An 18681-nucleotide genomic window follows, 5' to 3' on the forward strand; every position below is an offset into this window, starting at 1 on the left:
TGAACTAGTTCCTACGTTTGCGAATTACTTTGATCCCAAGTAATCTCAATACTTTTTTATTTGGTCCCAAGTAAACTTGTTTCCTTTGTTATAACATTCTAGCAATAGAGTTCATTTTTTTTAAGAAGTTGTAAGAATGGCAACCAAGTACTTCCGAAAGAAAGGTATTTCTAAAGTTCAACTTCTAGTCAATTAGGAAAAGAATGAAAACCAGTAAGCGTGAGAGATGTTTTCCTTGTAATATAAAAAATAATAATATATACACGTGTTTGTCAAGGACCGTGCACCATATGTTCACGATTTAACCAATATGGTCTGTGATGTGAATTAAACAAGCAAGTTACAGTTCAATAACTATTGAATTCCTCATAGATCTCGAACTAAAAAAACACCGTTTGAGACTGAAGTAGTTTTTTTATATCACATAATTTATCTAACTTAAATTTTCAGTTTATGAATTTAATAACCAGTTATTGAACTCAAGTACAATTTGAAATTCAATAAAAAAAATCCTAGAATTGCACAGTTTAAAATTTTCAGTTCATGAACTCTAGTGCATATTGGAGCCCAGAAACATCTAAGGTTTGCATAGTTCACAAACTAATATTTTCAGTTCGAAAAATCAATTTGCAACTAAGGGTTTTAAGTACTTACTACTGGATAGTATTTGGCTCCCCTTACCTATGTTGTAAAAGGCGCACGAGTCGCCCAAGGGTGGCCTGGACAATGAGACTCCAAAATGTGAGAAAAGTTTGTGTTTTCTAATTTTTCCTCAAGGCACCTCGCCTAGTACCTAATACAACATAGCCCCTTACCTTACCTAGGAACTAGGCAGCTTTGGTAAAAAGATGCCGAGGAAACGGAGATCCTATCTTTTGTATCCAAATTGTCAACAAATTTTTAATTAAAGAATAATCATAAAAACAATTGAGAATGTGAAAAAACATCCGTGGCAGAGTAATGGTGCCATCAGTGTCATGATGGATGAAGGCTATATCGTGATGGTGTGCCCCAGGTTTAGTATTACGACCCAACTCGCTTTTAAAGAGAGATTTGATAAACTTTTGTTAGGTATATCTCATCATATTTTTCCTGTGCTGGGCTGCTTGGGCAAGCCGTTTGGCTCAAAGTCAAAGCTCCTGCGCGTTTAGAAGAATGAAGTAGTCGAGCCTTGAAAACCGTAGGATGTTTATAAATGTAGATCCAAAGAGATTTCCTTATAAAAGCAAGCATTGTCCATTGCTCTTCTTGTTATTGTTTTAGTTTCTGTTGTTATATTGATTTGATTGACTTGATTTTGGTTTTGATAGTTATATCAAGAACTGGCCGAATCCAACAAAGGCTTTTGAATGCCTTGAACAAGTTCGGCAAATTGGTGGAAGGTTGTTTTGCCATTTGATACTATTAGGAAATAATATACGAGAGTCTATATTTAGGAGATATGCACATTAAGTTGTGAGAGTTTATGTTAGGAAAGTGTCTATGTTTAGAGTTTGATCTTAGTTAGGAAAGTGCCTTGAGTAGTTATCAAGTTTGTGAACAATATAAATAGGCTGTTGAGCCATGAAAGTTGACACACCGAATTATTTTCTCACAACTTAATGTGCATATCTCCTAAATATAGACTCTCGTATATTATTTCCTAATAGATACCATATCTTTCTTTTTCCTTAAGTTGACTGATTTCTTTTGCTCAAATCTAAGCATGAACCCATGCTTGTTTGCAACAGAAGCCTTTGTGGGAGGATGCTCTTCGATTTTTTTTTTTGATAGTTTGGTGGCATTTCTTGTAGGTCGTCCGAAGCATTACCCCACCATGGTCTAGTAAGTTACAGTTCTACCTAGCCATCTTTATGTGATAATAAAGTTCTACAGCAAGTTTGTATAGATTTATTAGTGCCAATGCAGGCCTCTTGTTGAGTTATCCCCTTCGTTGATTTATGGGCTTTTCACACCTTTTTCAATTTTATACTATTGGAGTTTAAATGGAGGAACTTGATTTGAGTATGTTTCTTAGAAAATTGTGGGGATGATATTACTGCACACCAAACTGTGTGGGATGTGTAATGCACACTCAAAATTTCAACTAGTATTACTAATGATAAATTTTAGAAACCTCGACTCAATGTGTATTACTAAGTAATGTTCAAACTCGACTAGACGAGAAACAACCAAGGTTTGAGCTTTAGTGTTTGTATTGTAAGTAGCTAACGAATAAGAAAGACTCATTTTGGGCGATATGAGTTGGTTAATGTTCTAGGAACTGGTTATGGTGTACTTTGCAAGGCCTAAGTTGCATTTCTCAGCATCCGAAAGTTGGAATTCAATCATCTCCTTCCCCCAACTGTTGTATTCTTTCCAGCGACATATTACCACAAGTGACGCCATAATTCAAATTCAATGGAAACTAATTGGGGGCCATGACACATTTTATACCCACACCCAAAAATGTAATTGGGACTTTCAAAAATGAGGGTGAAATACCTATTTTATCCTTTTCTAATAACTAAATCTAAAATCCTAATATTAATCAAGTGAGGCCACATTCTCTTTTCAAAACAAAACTCTTCTTCTTCTCCTCCCCTCCCCTCTCTCTGCACCTCCATCTTCTCCATTAACGACTCAAAGGAGAATTTTTTTTTTCTCAACCGATTCTTCGCGTAATCGTCGATTAATTTTAATCGACGATTAACGATTAACTTCTTCTACAAACATGGCTCGTACAAAGCAGACCACTAGAAAGACAAATCAAATACCTAATCTGGTAGATGCAGTTAATGCAGCGAATGAGCATCAGAGACTGAGCAAAAAATCAAATCAGTCGGTGAAGGAAATGGCTCCGATCAGAAGGTATGTTAACTAAAACCCCTAACTGTAACTTGGGTTTGTGTTTAATTTGATGTTCTACTGAAAAATTGGGGTTTGAATTGGGAAAATAGGATTCTCAGAAATTGAGTCGTTAATCACTAGGTTTTATTTCTTAACGATTTTGCGGATGCATGTAAATTTCATCAAAAATCGTTAACCATTAGGGTGGCGGAGAAAACGATCCTTGCTGTAATTTTTTTTAGAGGTTAGAATCGTTAACAAATATTTTTTTTCCTTAACGATTTTTGATCTGCATGTTAAGTTAATAAAAAATCGTTAACCATTAGTAATATGTGAAAACGACTCTAGTTAGGTTGTGTGCTAGTTTCTATAGACGACCCTTTTTATTCATCAACGATTCTATGATATGCCTAAATACATCTCTGTCCCAAATAATGAAAGGGTCGTTTATTTTTTAAAAAAAATCTGATGACCCTATGGTATGCCTAAACACATCTCTGTCCCAAATAATGAAAGTGTCGTTTATTTTAAAAAAAAAATTATGACGACCCTTTGATATGCCTAAACAAATCTCTGTCCCAAATAATGAAAGGGTCGTTTATTTTTAAAAAAAAATCTGACGGCCCTTTGATATTTCTTGTTTTGTTGTCTTTGACCTATAGTAGCAAAAATAAAAAAGATAAGCTTGCACTGGTAACTCCTCCATCCAGACCTCCCCGCAACACAAAATACATAAATGTCGGTCTATTACGAGGAAAAACACCGAGTGAGGTAGCCTTACTTATCCGCGAACCCAGAGACCCATGTAATGATTTGTCTGAATTGTCCTCTTCATTCTCTCATGTTATATCTGCAACTGGAAGCATGGAAGAAGAAGTCGCAGAACATGACGAAATTGCTTTAGGAGGTGAATATGTTTAGGGCTGAACATGGTTCGGTTTTTATCGGTTTTTGGCAAAACCTAAACCGAAACCAAAGTACTCGGTTTTCCAATAATGAAAACCAATAAAACCATATAGCCTATTCGGTTTCATTGGTTTCGGTTTCTACTCGGTTTTGTTAAAAACTAGACGGTTTTTGGTTAACCGAATGATTTATAAACAATAATGTGTCAGTGCTTTATAGTTTACACAAACAGTACACCTAATACTACAAGCGGCAGAAACGTTTGCTGGCAACATATCAAAGACATAAATGACGAGCAACTAAAATGACAGCAAAAGGCTTTAACTCGAATAATCCTCCTAAGAGTCGTAATCATTCATTAACTACAATTCATCAGTGTGAAAAGATTCATTCTGCTATGAGAATAATAGAGGTTCGCAGTATCGAGCTAAGAAAACCCCCAAGCATATTTTAATTACATACTAATTGAAACAAAACTAGTTCAAAAGAGATTTAAAGACGGCAAAAATATAAGAGCTTAATGCCCCCCTCTAACATCCACGGATAATATTAGTTCGATCCTATGGCCAGTAACAATCGGTTAACCATATGCTTTTCGGTTCGGTTTTTTTAGGAAACCTAAACCGAAACCAATAGTGTCGGTTTTTTGGGACTGACAACCACAAATGAACCATTGGGATATGGTTTCGGTTCTGTTCGGTTTAAATTGTTCGGTTTCGGTTTTGGTTTTCGGTTCTGGTTCGGTTTTGTGCAACCCTAAATATGTTGCTTATGATGATGATGATGGTAATGGTGGTGATGGTTCTATGAAATCACCACCATTGAGTGTAGAAGTGCATCGTTATCATGTATCGTATTTAACCCTATGAAAGATGTATGACTTTTACAATTCAATGAAATGGTTCTATGAAATCAGAAATTATTAAAAAAAAAAACAGTTTGAGTCGTCAATATTAGAGATGTATAAAAAAGCGACTCTCATTTAATATGAAAGGGTCGTCCGTATATAGTAATGCTTAACTGACGACCCTTAGAGTGATACCTACAGAGAGTAAAAGGTTTTTTAGTCGTTCGGTTCTAAATATATAGAGTTAACGACTCTATATGACCTAAAAGATGGAGTCGTCATCTTTTAGGAACCTCATTGACGATTTTTCATAACTGAACAATAGAGTCGTTTATTTTGGTGCCAATTCATTGACGACTCTACAAGGTCGTTAGTTAATTATACTCACGACCTAACGACCCTCACACTGAGTTGTTGCATAGTGACCATGAATCGACCACTTGGAACACCATTCATGCGATTTGAAGAGTATAGGAAGTTTACCTGATTGTTTAGAGCTTTGAGTTCTTCATTTTGAGTATTGGTTCCTTCACTTTGAGCAAAAAGATCTTCATTTGCAACAATTATCAAAGCTTCCTCTATTAACATCTCTTCATCAAACATCCAATTCATAGGATTAGTTGAGACAATCTCAACGTCAACACAATCATGTATGTTGTTTGAAGCTTCACCAACAGTATTTCCTCCACTAGAATCACTCATTTCAAATAACCCTAAGTTTTCCCCCAAAATTCTTCTTCTTCTTCTCCACAACACAAAAACACAATTTTTCTTTTATCAAACTTTTATCCCTAAATCTGATGTTAATCTACCCAAATTAATTAACAACTAATCAACACTCAATTAATACTAATAATCCAGAGATAGATTAGCCATTTCTAAAAAAAAATGGGATAAGAGATAACTCCCCATTACTATTGCATGATCTTTTTTGTCCTGTAGCTAATCCCTAATTACTATTTCAAAGTCCCCAATTCAGCCCTGCTATGATGTTTCAAATGCTAGAAAAACGTTTTGTGATTCCAACGTTTTGCAAGCAACATAAGACAACAGTGTGGGACCACAGATTGTGCTGGTTTCCAAAAGGGATGACATGATTATGACTCGAAGTACTACTCAGCAGGTTTGTTACCTCGATGATCCCCATTCTTTTGAAGACCCACATTCTCTTTTCTAGTATCAATAAACACAAGAGTCAGAAAGTTGATAGGGGCTCCTGCATCATCTGAACAGACGATAAACCATTTTTCAAGTTATATAATCATAAATACGTCAACTGATTAAATAGTGTCGATGGCACGTGCACAGCTTGAGCAAATGTGAGTTTTGACTAATAAATAAATTAATTAATGGTTGAAGTTACGATGCTGATTTTGCCAAATTAATAATAACTAATTAGTGTTGATGTATTTTTAACTATTTTTTTCCTTTGAGGAACTACTTTTACTTTGTTGTTTATTTTATTGAGGTTCCTAAACCTGGTTAGTCTAGGGCCTCGCGTGAGTATTTTGGATCTACAACTACAAGACAAAAAAATATATTTTCAACACAAAAAGAGTATTTTGGGCCGACTATTAGACTAAATGGCAAAGCTATCCCTGATTAATCAATGCTAATTTAAGCGACCAACTGATATTTAATTAAATTAATTTTAAAATTAACTACCATTAATTCATCATCAAAACTTAGAAAAGAAATTTAATTTTTTTCATTTTAAAAATTCGATTCAGAATCAGTTGATGTTAGTCCAGATGTAAACCGTTTATGGGTTGACTTTTCTTAAATGCCGAAGCAAACCCGGAATCGGGTTTTTTTCAATACCCATATAAACCGATTGTTAAAATAGGGGATGTCGACATAACCTAATTATATTTTATTTTCAGAAACAAAATATTTATTACGTAGTTTAGAAAATTAGCGCATTACCTATTTAATATGTAAATTTTAAAATTATTATCTATTTAACCAATTTTGTGGTAGAGAAAAATACAGCAAACGATTTGCTGCGCTCATTCCTGCCCTAGTACAGTCCTACACAATATACTACTAGTACTATCTACCTGGTTCTTCTCTTTTGCCACGTCCCTTTCCACATCAGCTGACTCTTTATGACATTGATCAGCAGAACATGTCACTTGTATTCCCTTGATTAGACTCCCTCGATCATCACCCTTATTATATTTAATTTCAATCCCTAATGATCAGTTTTTGTTTTTTTGTTGTTTGTTTTCTAGCAGTCCCGTCCACTGTTCTGAGGCACTGCAGACCGTACATTCTTTCAGTTGGTAAAATTATTTTATAATATGAGTAGAAACTCACTTTCTTATTGGTTATTTTGTTTAAAAATCATTACACTTTTTTACACCCCATATTTAACTATACCTGACTCGTAACTCATAGTGAATGGACAATACCTATCTATGGTTGACTGGTCACGTTTAATGACTTCTAATAAACGATTGTCCTTAATTTCTATATTTTTAATTTAAAAAACAAATGAAAATTCAAATACTTTTTTATACCATTTTATTTATTGTATTAGATTCCTAAACTATTAGGAAATAATATACGAGAGTCTATATTTAGGAGATATGCACATTAAGTTGTGAGAGTTTATGTTAGGAAAATGTCTATTTATATTGTTCACAAACTTTCATGGCTCAACAGCCTATTTATATTGTTCACAAACTTGACAACCACTCAAGGCACTTTCCTAACTAAGATCAAACTCTAAACATAGACACTTTCCTAACATAAACTCTCACAACTTAATGTGCATATCTCCTAAATATAGACTCTCGTATATTATTTCCCAATATAAACTCTAATTATATCCTTAATCTATTTTCTACCAAAAACTACACCTAAAAAAGCGAAGCCTCCGTTTGTGTACGTGTTCCTGAATTTCATGATATCCACAGACTTATACCTAGGGCATGGAATCTCTTCTCTTCACATGACTGAGTAAGGGAGACGGTCAACATCCCAGCACACAAAAGAGATGCATTTGAAGCTTGCGATCAGAACTCAGTATGCTTTTTTCTTTTCTTGTGTGGTGGTTTGACTATAGGCTTTTTTTTTCTTTTTTTTTTTTGTGTTTTGATCAGGAACTATAGGCGTCTTTGTTAATATTGTACCCCGATTTCTTTTTAACCGCAGAACAAATTGGTCGTATTGGTAAATTTTAAAAGAGTCCAGACTTGTGCTGCTTCTTAATCCCGACTTGATTCGGGTATACTCAGATTAATTGTGGTATATTTAATGAGACAAAATCTGGTCATTTTGAAATAAAATCAAGCCACCTCTTAAACCAAAAGGGCAAAAGAATTACAAGAGGGGCCATCCCCATAAACCAAAAGGGCAAAAGAAAAAAGACTACCAAAATTAGCTCAACGCGCGATCAATTAACGTAAATTATATCATAGGCATTAATAACGTCTATATCCTACACCTCTCAATCTACTCTTACTTCCAACTCTAAAGTTTCTTCACGTAGACTGTAAGCCCGGAAAAAGTTCATCCAAAGGATCCGAGTCACCATAATCTTCATACCCTTCATAAATATCATCGTAATTCTTTTCTTTCGAAGCGTAATTGTTAGGAACGAGTTTAATAGGAGATTGAACTTTTTTCTTGGTTGAAAATCTGTCAATTAGTTCTTTTTTTTTGTTTAAAATATTCTTTTCTATATGCTGGATTCCTAATGAAATTTGCACGAACCTCATCATTCTTAATATTGTTTACCTCATCCAGCTCTTCCTTGGTGAGAAGATTTCAGTTGTGCCCGAGCCTTTATCAATCTCTTTAGAAATAGAAGTAACGTCCTGAACCTTGGAAGGCCGAGGAGAAACACCCTTAAGACCTTTTCCCCAAGACCAGCGGTAACATCATCAACACCCGATCTTTGCTTTCTTATGTTTCCTAATCTGTCCCGATTGCCAGCCCCGGATATGACAGACTCCTTAGAAATATTAGACTCTTTGTGCTTAGATGAATCACCCAAAAGAGAACCCCATTTTTTAGAATTTTTTACTCCAGCTGCCATGTTAGCTGTAATATTAGCTGCGTTTATTACAGCCTTATCGTCATCAAACTCTTCACTGTCACTTGCCTGAGCATCCACCTTTTCATGACCAATCTCCTCATCATTTCTAAAGCTCAATTCAGAGCTAAGAACTTCATACGAATTATTACAAACTAATTCCGTAGCATGCAACTCATTCACCATAGGAGTAAACGTAAAAGGTGTACCTTTACTCTGATTTTTATCTGGCGAATTCTTATACTTCATCGGCTACCAAACATCTGAAGTAGCATCATTCCTATTACCAGCAGCAATAGAAGTACTAGCACCCATATAACCACTTGACGCCATCCTGTTTTCACGAGCTACCTGAGTTGCATTCCTATTCTAATTAACGATAATTATTAAGGGTTCCAAATTTTCGTGGATTTTCTTTATTGGACGACCTTACCCGATCCAGGCTCCTGTTTTTTTTGCACGCGCGTTACCCCATATTGGCCAATTTTATGGGTGGAATTTCCGTCACAAAAAGTTTTGACATTGGAACAAATTTTTCGAAGCTCCAAATGGAATAATTTTGAAGATAAAGGACCCCAAATCAAAGAATTAAAATTTGTCGAAAGTTCATTCTCAAAGTTCTTTGATCCTCGATCATATGTATCAGAATTTATTTCAGTTCCTCATTTCTGCAATAACCATTAGTTTTTCAGCGCGAAAAAAATTGAAGAAATATAATCTAAAATTTATCAATCTTTGACAAAATTTGTTTTGAATAAAATAAAACTCATTTTTTGGTGAGAAAAGAAAAATATGAAAATATCATCATATAGATGGCCTACCTTTGGTCGACCGACAGAACTTCAAATCAATATTTTAATATATTTTTTGTTTTTATTTCTTTTTCAAAAATTAATATGTTATAAGAAATCCATTTACAATTCTTTAATCTTAGTTTTTGTGATATTTGTTTCCTGCAATACTCGCTAGGAAATGTTTATCGATAAAAAGAACGAAAATGAATGAGGGGACTAGGCTGGAGACTCGAAAGAAAAAGAAGAATGAAAAAACGAAGAAAAAAATTCAGACTAGACATGTTACAATTATCTAAATAGATAAGCGGACAAACTCGATTTGTCTTTACCCAACGTAGCTCTGATAAATCGAGGTGGTTCATTACATTACACTATTGAGAACCAGTTGAAGCCATCCATTTATCCAAAAGATCATCTGCAACTTTGTCTTTCCTATATATATGAGAATACCTGAACTGTCTAGAAGACAAAATCTCTTCCAATTCACCGTTAATACCCAAACAACCAAAGAAGGATCATATAGTGCTCTAATGACGTGCAATGAATCACATTTGAACCATATACGAGTCATCCTATTCGTCCGAAAAATCCTCTAAGCGTATATGGCTTCATAAATTCAGAAAGAACAGAATTGTATAATTAATGGATTGAGGAAAACAGCCAACAACCGAACTATTGTTAATCTAAAAAAAAAAACACAACCATCTTGCCTCGAGTTTCTTAAATAACACCCGTCGGCATTGATCTTAAATAACCCTACAATGAAGGTTGTCATATTACCTCAATAATCTTCGAAGCTTTAGCCATTTGGCTTTTGATCTTAAAAAATCTCACATACAAAGTTCAGACATTGGATTATACATATGTCCCTTGTCTAACCTTCCAGATTCAGTGATGAATAACTTTAAATTATCCACCCCTTGCTGGATAAAAGTTAACTCTTTATTGGAATGAATTTTATTCTTTGTCGACTAAATTAACCGAACACAACTAATGTGCATAAATTATCTTTGTCCTTATAATTACCATTATATATGCGGATAATACCAAATAGATCTTGAGGAGAGGCTGCAGTTAAGAGAATGCTAAAAATGCTACCTGGCCAGTTTCACAATGTTAACGCATAAGTAAGGCTGTTCATGGTCGGTTTCGGCTCGGTTTCCAGCCAAACCAAACCAATACCAATACCTTCGGTTTCTAAAAAATATTACCATCACCGAACCATTAACCATGGGTTCGGTTTCTTAATGGTTTTAGCCGGTTTCGCTTTGTTCCAATGGGTTGATGGAAAATTGATTGTATGTCAGTTTTCTGAAACTGACAATTCAAATTTTTAAAAAAAAAATCACAGTAGAAGTTCACTTGTTTATTTCGTCTGAAGATGAGACCTTCTAGTAAACCCTAACACTAAAACTAACATGTTGCAGATTAGATTTCGTCTGAGAAGGAGGAGGAGAAGAAAAAGAAAAAGAAGGAGAAGATTAGATTCTACTGGATATCATGATATATGATTTGGTTTTTTAACAAATCTGACATCATTAGGAAGAATATAGTTCTCTTCTGTGAACTGAAGAAGGAGGCGAAGAAAAAAAATAGAGAACTGAATTGAGGTTAAGAAATTGGTCGATGATATCTAGTACTAGGGTTAAAAAAAACAAAGGGGTGTAGATTAAATCTTAGGTTTTAATCTAACGGTTGAACATATATAACCGGTTTTATGTTGGTTTTTGGTTCGGTTTTTGGGGTCAAACCAAAACCGAACCAGTAATGTCAGTTTTCAATTTTTTTTACCATAACCAATCCATTAGTAAACGGTTCGGTTCGGTTTATTCCTAATCGGTTTAGTTCCAGCGGAAAACCGAAACCATGTTCAACCCTACACATAAGAGCACCGAAGAATAGATGTTGCTAGACTCCTAACTGTCAGTCTAACTCACAAGTTTTTATATCTCAATCTTGTTGCTAATGTTAGATGTAAAAAAATATATCTTTATTTCTAGTCTACTAAAGTCAAGTCTCATACTAGGATTAAAGTATGGTAGTTGAGTATCAAACATCACTAAATAACCCACGGAAATGGAAGACTGAAGAAAAAACGAAGACATTCGCGATAAATACGTCAACAAAGAGGTATGTGAAGACTGACCTATCCTATTTACTCACGACATTTACTATTCTATCTTATAAAAATATGTTCAGTGATTTTAGAAGATTTAATATTGCAACTAAGAAATTTTGAGTTCAAGCTTGTCTTGATTAAACTCGTGAAATATGATTCAAGAAATAGATGTTCGTAAATCCTTAAAAATATTAGTTAAAACAATTTATTATTTCAAAAGTATTTTTATTTCAAGTTGATCATTTGAAAATTGTCCAAGCAACAATGCATACTGTCTATGGCTATTGAAATGTTTCGATTTCGTTACGAGAGAAAAAAAAAATTGTTTGGCGCTAGGTATACATACTTGTATGTTTTACCAAAGTTATAATGAATTCCCTCAACTGTATACGTTTCCAAACTATATACATATGAGTTCAGGAATGAGGTAGGTTCGCAAACTCGGTTGGCAAACCCATATACCATATGACTTTCGCGAACTTCCAATGTTTGCAAACCCATATGGCATGACTTTCGCGAATTGTGAAGGTTTTCAAATCCTTGTGGCATGACTTTTAAGAACTGCTAAGGTTTGCAAACCAAGTTTGCGATCCCATGTTCCTTGACTTCGTGAACTGCTAGAGTTTTTCAAACCGGGTTTGCAGACCTATCTAGTTCCAAATTATTAGAAGAGTACACAAACTATTTTATATGACTTTGGTCTATTTTGTTACAGCTCTCATAGATATTTTTAGAAAACTTTATTCACAAAAACACTTTGTGCTTGTGGATCATTCGTTAATCTTGAGTGTTATTGAACATCGCTAGTGCTAACTTCAAAGGCTACTTAGACGTTATAGACTATCTGAAAATGAGAGGGTACCAAGTATACCACTATCTTTTGCATTCATCACTTTATATAGACAAAACCTAATACAATTTTAAGTATATCTAATTAAATATACTTGAACAATGTGTATATAGAGTACATATCTCTTTATCTTCACAATCAGAAAGTCAAGACAATAAAGTCCGTGAACATGATTGTGTAGAAGAGTACTTGGACGATCTAAAAAATAAATATCTAAGATCAATCTAGTCGTATCCAAATAAAAAGGATCTGAATTCTTCCAAGTAAGAAACTTGTTATCTATCGTATTTATTAAGATTGATTACGTATTATTTGCATTAGTTCTATTATAAAGATCAAAAAAATATGATGCGGAAAAGGAAAAACACTAGACACCAGAAATTTTGTTAACGAGGAAAACAACACATGCATAAAAACGCAGGGACCTCGTCCATATTTGAACATTATACCGTATTAAGACGATGCAAACACTAGTTTACTATCAGATTACGTGTTAGAGCATTGCTCGGTTGGACCCACCAAGCGTTGGTAAGTCAAATTTGGTTGTCATATTTTAATTTCAAAAATTGAGTTGCTTACTAGAGTTATCTTTTTTGGGTTATACTAGGAAGTCTAGAAATGTTGAGATAAACTCGTGTTACTCTGAAGAACCTGAAGACGTATCGACATCAACCAACACATTATCCTTCGAGGTTAGTAATGCAGACTTGACGTGTTTCTATTTCTATCTACATTGCTTTCAAGTCGTTTATATTAAAAAAATAACATACGAAGTTATATATATAAATACAAAACAGAATGGGTTTTTGAGCCTTGGACGGTCAGATAACATTTTGAGAGACAAACGTTGCATACGACCATCTCAATCTCATCCTAGCCAAAGACATCCGACGGATGTAAGAGTTGTAACCTCTTTTCATTATGGCTTTGCATTGATTGGGTTCCCTCATAATTGAATCATAATAAAACTGACTATCGAAAAAATAAATAAAAATAAAAATAATTAGCTTTAGTTATCTAATTATTTGATATAAATAACTATGTTGGTATCTCCACATGTTAGATACAAATAACCTTTTTCCATTATGAATTTAAATTGATTGGGTTCTTTCATAATTAGGGTCATAAAACTTATTATTGATTGGGTTTTTTCGTTTATATCAAATAAATTCAATGCAAATTTATTTTAAGAGTATTATTATTTCGGTCAAGCTTCGTCAATCAAGTAGAATTGAATAAATAAATAAAACACTTTTTCTATGTTGGTAAGAATCCGTTTATTGATCATGTTATATATGTTTTCCGTTATTTTTTATGTTTGTAGGAAGAAACCATAGATTGATCAAAAAGTTATACAACTGTATACATTTTTTTTATTTAGTAAAATGAATTGGTAAAATGCGTTGGATTATTAAATGGATTGATGATACAATCTTAAAGATATATTGTACATTGATTCAAGCTTGATCAAGCTTATGTTGTTTTGGTTTGATTTATCAAAAATAAAATAATTTAACACGATAAAATAATTTTACAAGCAAGATTCAATTTCAGTAACTACTCTTTAATCCACTATACTTTGAACCAAATTTAAGGATTATTTGTATGAGACTTCCTGATCCATAAGTTCATATGTGTGAAATTCAACCTAACAACATATCGAAATATAATTAAATATAATCATTAATTAGATAAATATCGAATTAATCTTCTTTTTATTAGAGATTTACCAAAAATTTTTGTATCATGCCGTGCCGTTACGGCATGGGTTATTTCTAGTTAAAAACATAATATACGAAATTATATATATATGCCTCTCTAGTAGTGATGGCTTGATCATTATTGTTAGAGCATTGCTCGGTCGAACTCGCATGTGTTGCTATCTCAAGCATGTTTGTCAAGTTTAGTTGTCAAAACTATATGTCTTGATTTCTAGACTACTTATAGCTAAGTCTCGGTTTAGGACATATTAATGTAGTTGAGATCCAGACTCCATGACGATCATCTTACAAAGACGAAGAACTACTCGAGGAACCAGTGGAACTTCATCCGACTAAAAGGTATGTATAGACTTGAACTTATCTATCACTCAAAAGTCTATCTCTATCTCCTACTCTCGAGACAAAGTCGTATAAGTATGATAGTTTTCATACATACACATTTGCTATTTCGAGCCGAGTTTACTTGCCTATCTTTTTCTCGAAATATGTGTTGGTAAGATTTCGCTTTAACCACTATTCATCTTTATCCATGACGAAAGTCATGATGACGTTTCAATCTTGAAAATAGCTTTGATGACGATAGTCGTGAATAACTATTGTTATAACATTATAGAAGAATGTTTCAATGATTGAAATGTAGAGTTGAGATTATGTAACCAACTATGGATATAAGCATATATAGTTTATTCGCACATTAGTGTATAAATCCATGTGCTGAAAACCAATTGTGTGCACTTGTGCATGCGACATTGGTAAAGGAGACAGGTTGGGTACGCGTACTGGCGGAAGTGTTACAACCGAAAATTTCTGCTGGAGTTCGTAGTTTACAAACAGGAAAACCAGTCACCTTAGGTACGCGTATCCGTATGCGTATTCACGGAAGTTTTTGAACGAAAAATTTCTGCTGAGTTTCCAAATTCAAATCCGGTAGCTAAGGTACACGTACCCGTACGGTAATGGTTATCTCTCAAATCGGAAGCTCATGAACTTAAAACAATAAATCAATAAGGAATGCATTCTTTGCAAACCATGGCTATATTGTTCATGAATTGGTTCAAGTGAATCAAACCGATTTTGTTTCAACTGTGTCTATGTATAAAGACCTAAGCAATTGAACAACTCTATCAACTAGTTCTTATGAGTCATTTGAACTATTTATGAGAAAGATGAATATGGTTGATATGAAAGTACTCATTTGGCTAACCTCGATTAACTATTTGTGAACCAACCAAGTGCACACGTTTAGGTACGGTTACTCAAACCTAAATGAAATACATTTCATTTGTGTATGACAACTAAGTTTCGATCTAACGGTTGAAAGATATTAGCTTGCAGAAATCAGTTTTTCATCTAACGGTGAATTTTGAATGCTTTGTTACCAAGGTAACTTAGATTGCAAACCCTGATTAAAAAATATATAAAGGAGACATCTAGCAACTGGAAAAACTAATCCCCACACCTCCTGTGTGATACTAGTTGGATTGCTAGAGTCGATTCTCCTTTAACCTTAGGTTTCTTCTCGAGACCCTGTAGGTTAACGACTGAAAGACTTCATTGGGATTGTGAAGCCATACGAAACTACTTCTCTTGTATTTGAGCGATCTGATCTTGCCATTTTCTGTCGTATAAGTTCAATTGAATAACTTACTTGAGATTATATCTCCGATAGGGTAAGATAAAAAGAAATCACAAACATCTTCGTCTCATCGTTTGTGATTCCGCAACATCTTGTTTCGCTACCATACAATTAAGATTGTTGTGAGGTGATTGATAATACTAGGCTGTTCTTCGGGAATATAAGTATGGATTATCAATTAGTTCCTGTTCATCTTGATTTATCAAAATACGGAACAAAAACTCTTAGGTCTATATGTGGGAGACATATTTACCTATCATAGACTTTTATGTGTGATACAGATTTTTTTATTTCAAGTCTTCGACTTTGGGTCGTATCAACTCTTAATTGTGGGTGAGACAGCTAAAGGAATCAAGTGCGCAGTATCCTGCTGGGATCAGAGGCGTAGGAGCATAACTGTACCTTGGATCAGTGTGAGATTGATTGGGGTTCAACTAAAGTCCAAACCGAAGTAAGTTTGTAGTAGGCCAGTGTCTGTAGTGGATTAATACAATGTGGTGTTTAATCTGGACTAGGTCCCGGGGTTTTTTCTGCATTTGCGGTTTCCTCGTTAACAAAATTCTGGTGTCTGTGTTATTTCTATTCCGCATTATATTCTGTTATATAATTGAAATTTCACAGGTTGTACGTTAAGATCAATCAATTAGAATATCCAACCATTGGTTGTTGATTTAAATTGATTGACACTTGGATATTGGTCTTTGGTACCATCCAAGTTATTATCCTTGTATTTGATAAAGACTCGCAGATTTCTATTTGCTTGAGTAAAGATCAAATCAAGTGAGAGAGTGTTTGAGGGTAAAAACTGGCTCTACTGTTTTTGGTAAATTTGGATGTGTTGATGAGAAAGGAATTCAAACCCTAGACAATGCACTGCACGGGAGTACTTTTAGATTCGAGAGATCAATCTGTAAGACTCTGTCCTAAACCAAGAAATGGCTGTTCCAGATTTAATTCGGTCACAAAGTGAAGGAGAAGGGGTTGATCTTAGGGAGGGAAGCGAAGAAGGTGTTTGAGATCATGAAGGTGTTGGATGTTTATGACTTGTATCAGAATGTCGAACTGGCTTGCATAATGTAAGTTATCAGTTCTGGGTGTTTTTCTGGATACTGTGTTGACAACACTTGTGTTCTCGTTGCCGAAATAGGTTGAAAACCTATTTATACAAGTCATTTGAGCGCCACCTTGATCTCGTAGGAAGTGGAGAAGATTAAGTACTGGAGTAGTGGGGTTGTATAAGCGGTGGTGATCATCACGTGGTCACACCTTCACCCATTACTCTCATCGTTGTTAACCGTTCGTCCTTTCCTGGCACGTTCTCGTAATGGGCGCGTTGCACGCCGCACGCTGTAAACCGCCAGACCAATACCCCAGTAAGTATCCCCCAGTTTGTGACACGTTTGATGTCTCGAGTAAGTGGGTCAAGTCGTGGGACTTACTGCAAAGAATAGCGTATGGCGCTATTAGGTTAAACAACTAAGTTTCTTATGAGGCCGATATTCATAAAATATCGTATGTATTCAATGCATGTGAAGCATCGCTTTTAAGCAAGCATCTCAAAATAATCGATGTGCATAAAGCATCGTTGTTTTAGAGCTCAATTGAATAAGTCACGGATTTAAGCGTCTTAAAATAGCAGCATGTTCGACCACCTTTGGGTGATCGTTTGAAGGCCGCTTGAATGAGACACCACTTGTATGATTGCTCCCTATGATAGAGTGGCGGCCGGTGATCATTGAGGCACCTCATTGATCACCTAATATCTAATCCAAACTGTCTGACCAAGCTGGCGAAGTTGGACGGATGATATGGTTTGCGACAGATGTTTGTCGCCGTTGATATAATTTAGGGTTTGAAAACCGTGTGACCCACCACCCTTTGGGTGTGCGTTTCGAGGCATCGAGCCCTGGTTTGCATAGGCCGTCCGGTCACGTGTAAAGTTGGATCGATGGTGGTCACGTTAACACCTTTGGGACCACTTGAATCTAGATATACACCGTCCGTTTAGGCTGGCGAAGATGGATGGTTGTGATCAATTTACGACAGAAGTATGTTGCCGTAAACCCAATTAGGGTTTTGAAACAGCCACGGCGTCTCTAGTTCGATCGAGCAATTCAATGCATCATTGACTTCCCATGGGTAATTCGATCGAGCAGGAATAGTGTTGGGCCGGTGGTGAACTCGTGTGTACCTCCCTGACTGTCCAAAACGCGATCTAAGCCATCCAAACAGGATGGCTAAGTTGGATGGTCGTGATCGATTTAAGACACTAATACGCTTCCGCGACCCAAATTAGGGTTTAAAAGCATCGCGTCTGCCATAGTTTGGGCAAACGATTCATTGCATTACAAACTTGTCGTGGGCAGACCGATCGAGTAGGGGAAGGCTGGGCCGCCGGTGTGCATGCTGGCACTTCCTTAATCACTTGTAGGAAAATCCAAGCCGTCCAACTAGGTTGGAAAAGTTGAACGGTTGTAACACTTTTGAGACTGTTTTAGACAGTTTAGCTCATTCGAGCTTCTTTCAATAACGCGACCACCATGTTTAGGGTTGGCGTTTGACAATGCTGGGATGCGTTTAGGCAAAGTCCGGTTGGTTGGGACGTTGGTTGGCCCAACGGTGGTCAATGCGGTAATTACCTAGTTCTGCTAGGAGCGGTCTAGGTTTGTTGAATTGCGCGACCAAATTGTATGGCCGTGATCATTTCTGATACTGACATTATCAATCTAGATTTCCCTTAAGGAATTTAAACATGTTCGATCGATCTGACTTAAAAGTGCGTCGATACGAGATTTTCTTTGTCAGAGAGTGATGTAGCCTGTGTGGGTATTTTCATGCAGATCTTAGTACTGGCACTTCGGGAGATTCATGCTACTCTGCTGAGAGTGAACACTTAATCGTCATGTAATGTCAACAATGAGAGTTCGGCTTGGAACA

The sequence above is a fragment of the Papaver somniferum genome, chromosome 6 (genome assembly GCF_003573695.1).
Source record: "Papaver somniferum cultivar HN1 chromosome 6, ASM357369v1, whole genome shotgun sequence".
In the NCBI taxonomy this organism is placed as follows: domain Eukaryota; kingdom Viridiplantae; phylum Streptophyta; class Magnoliopsida; order Ranunculales; family Papaveraceae; genus Papaver; species Papaver somniferum.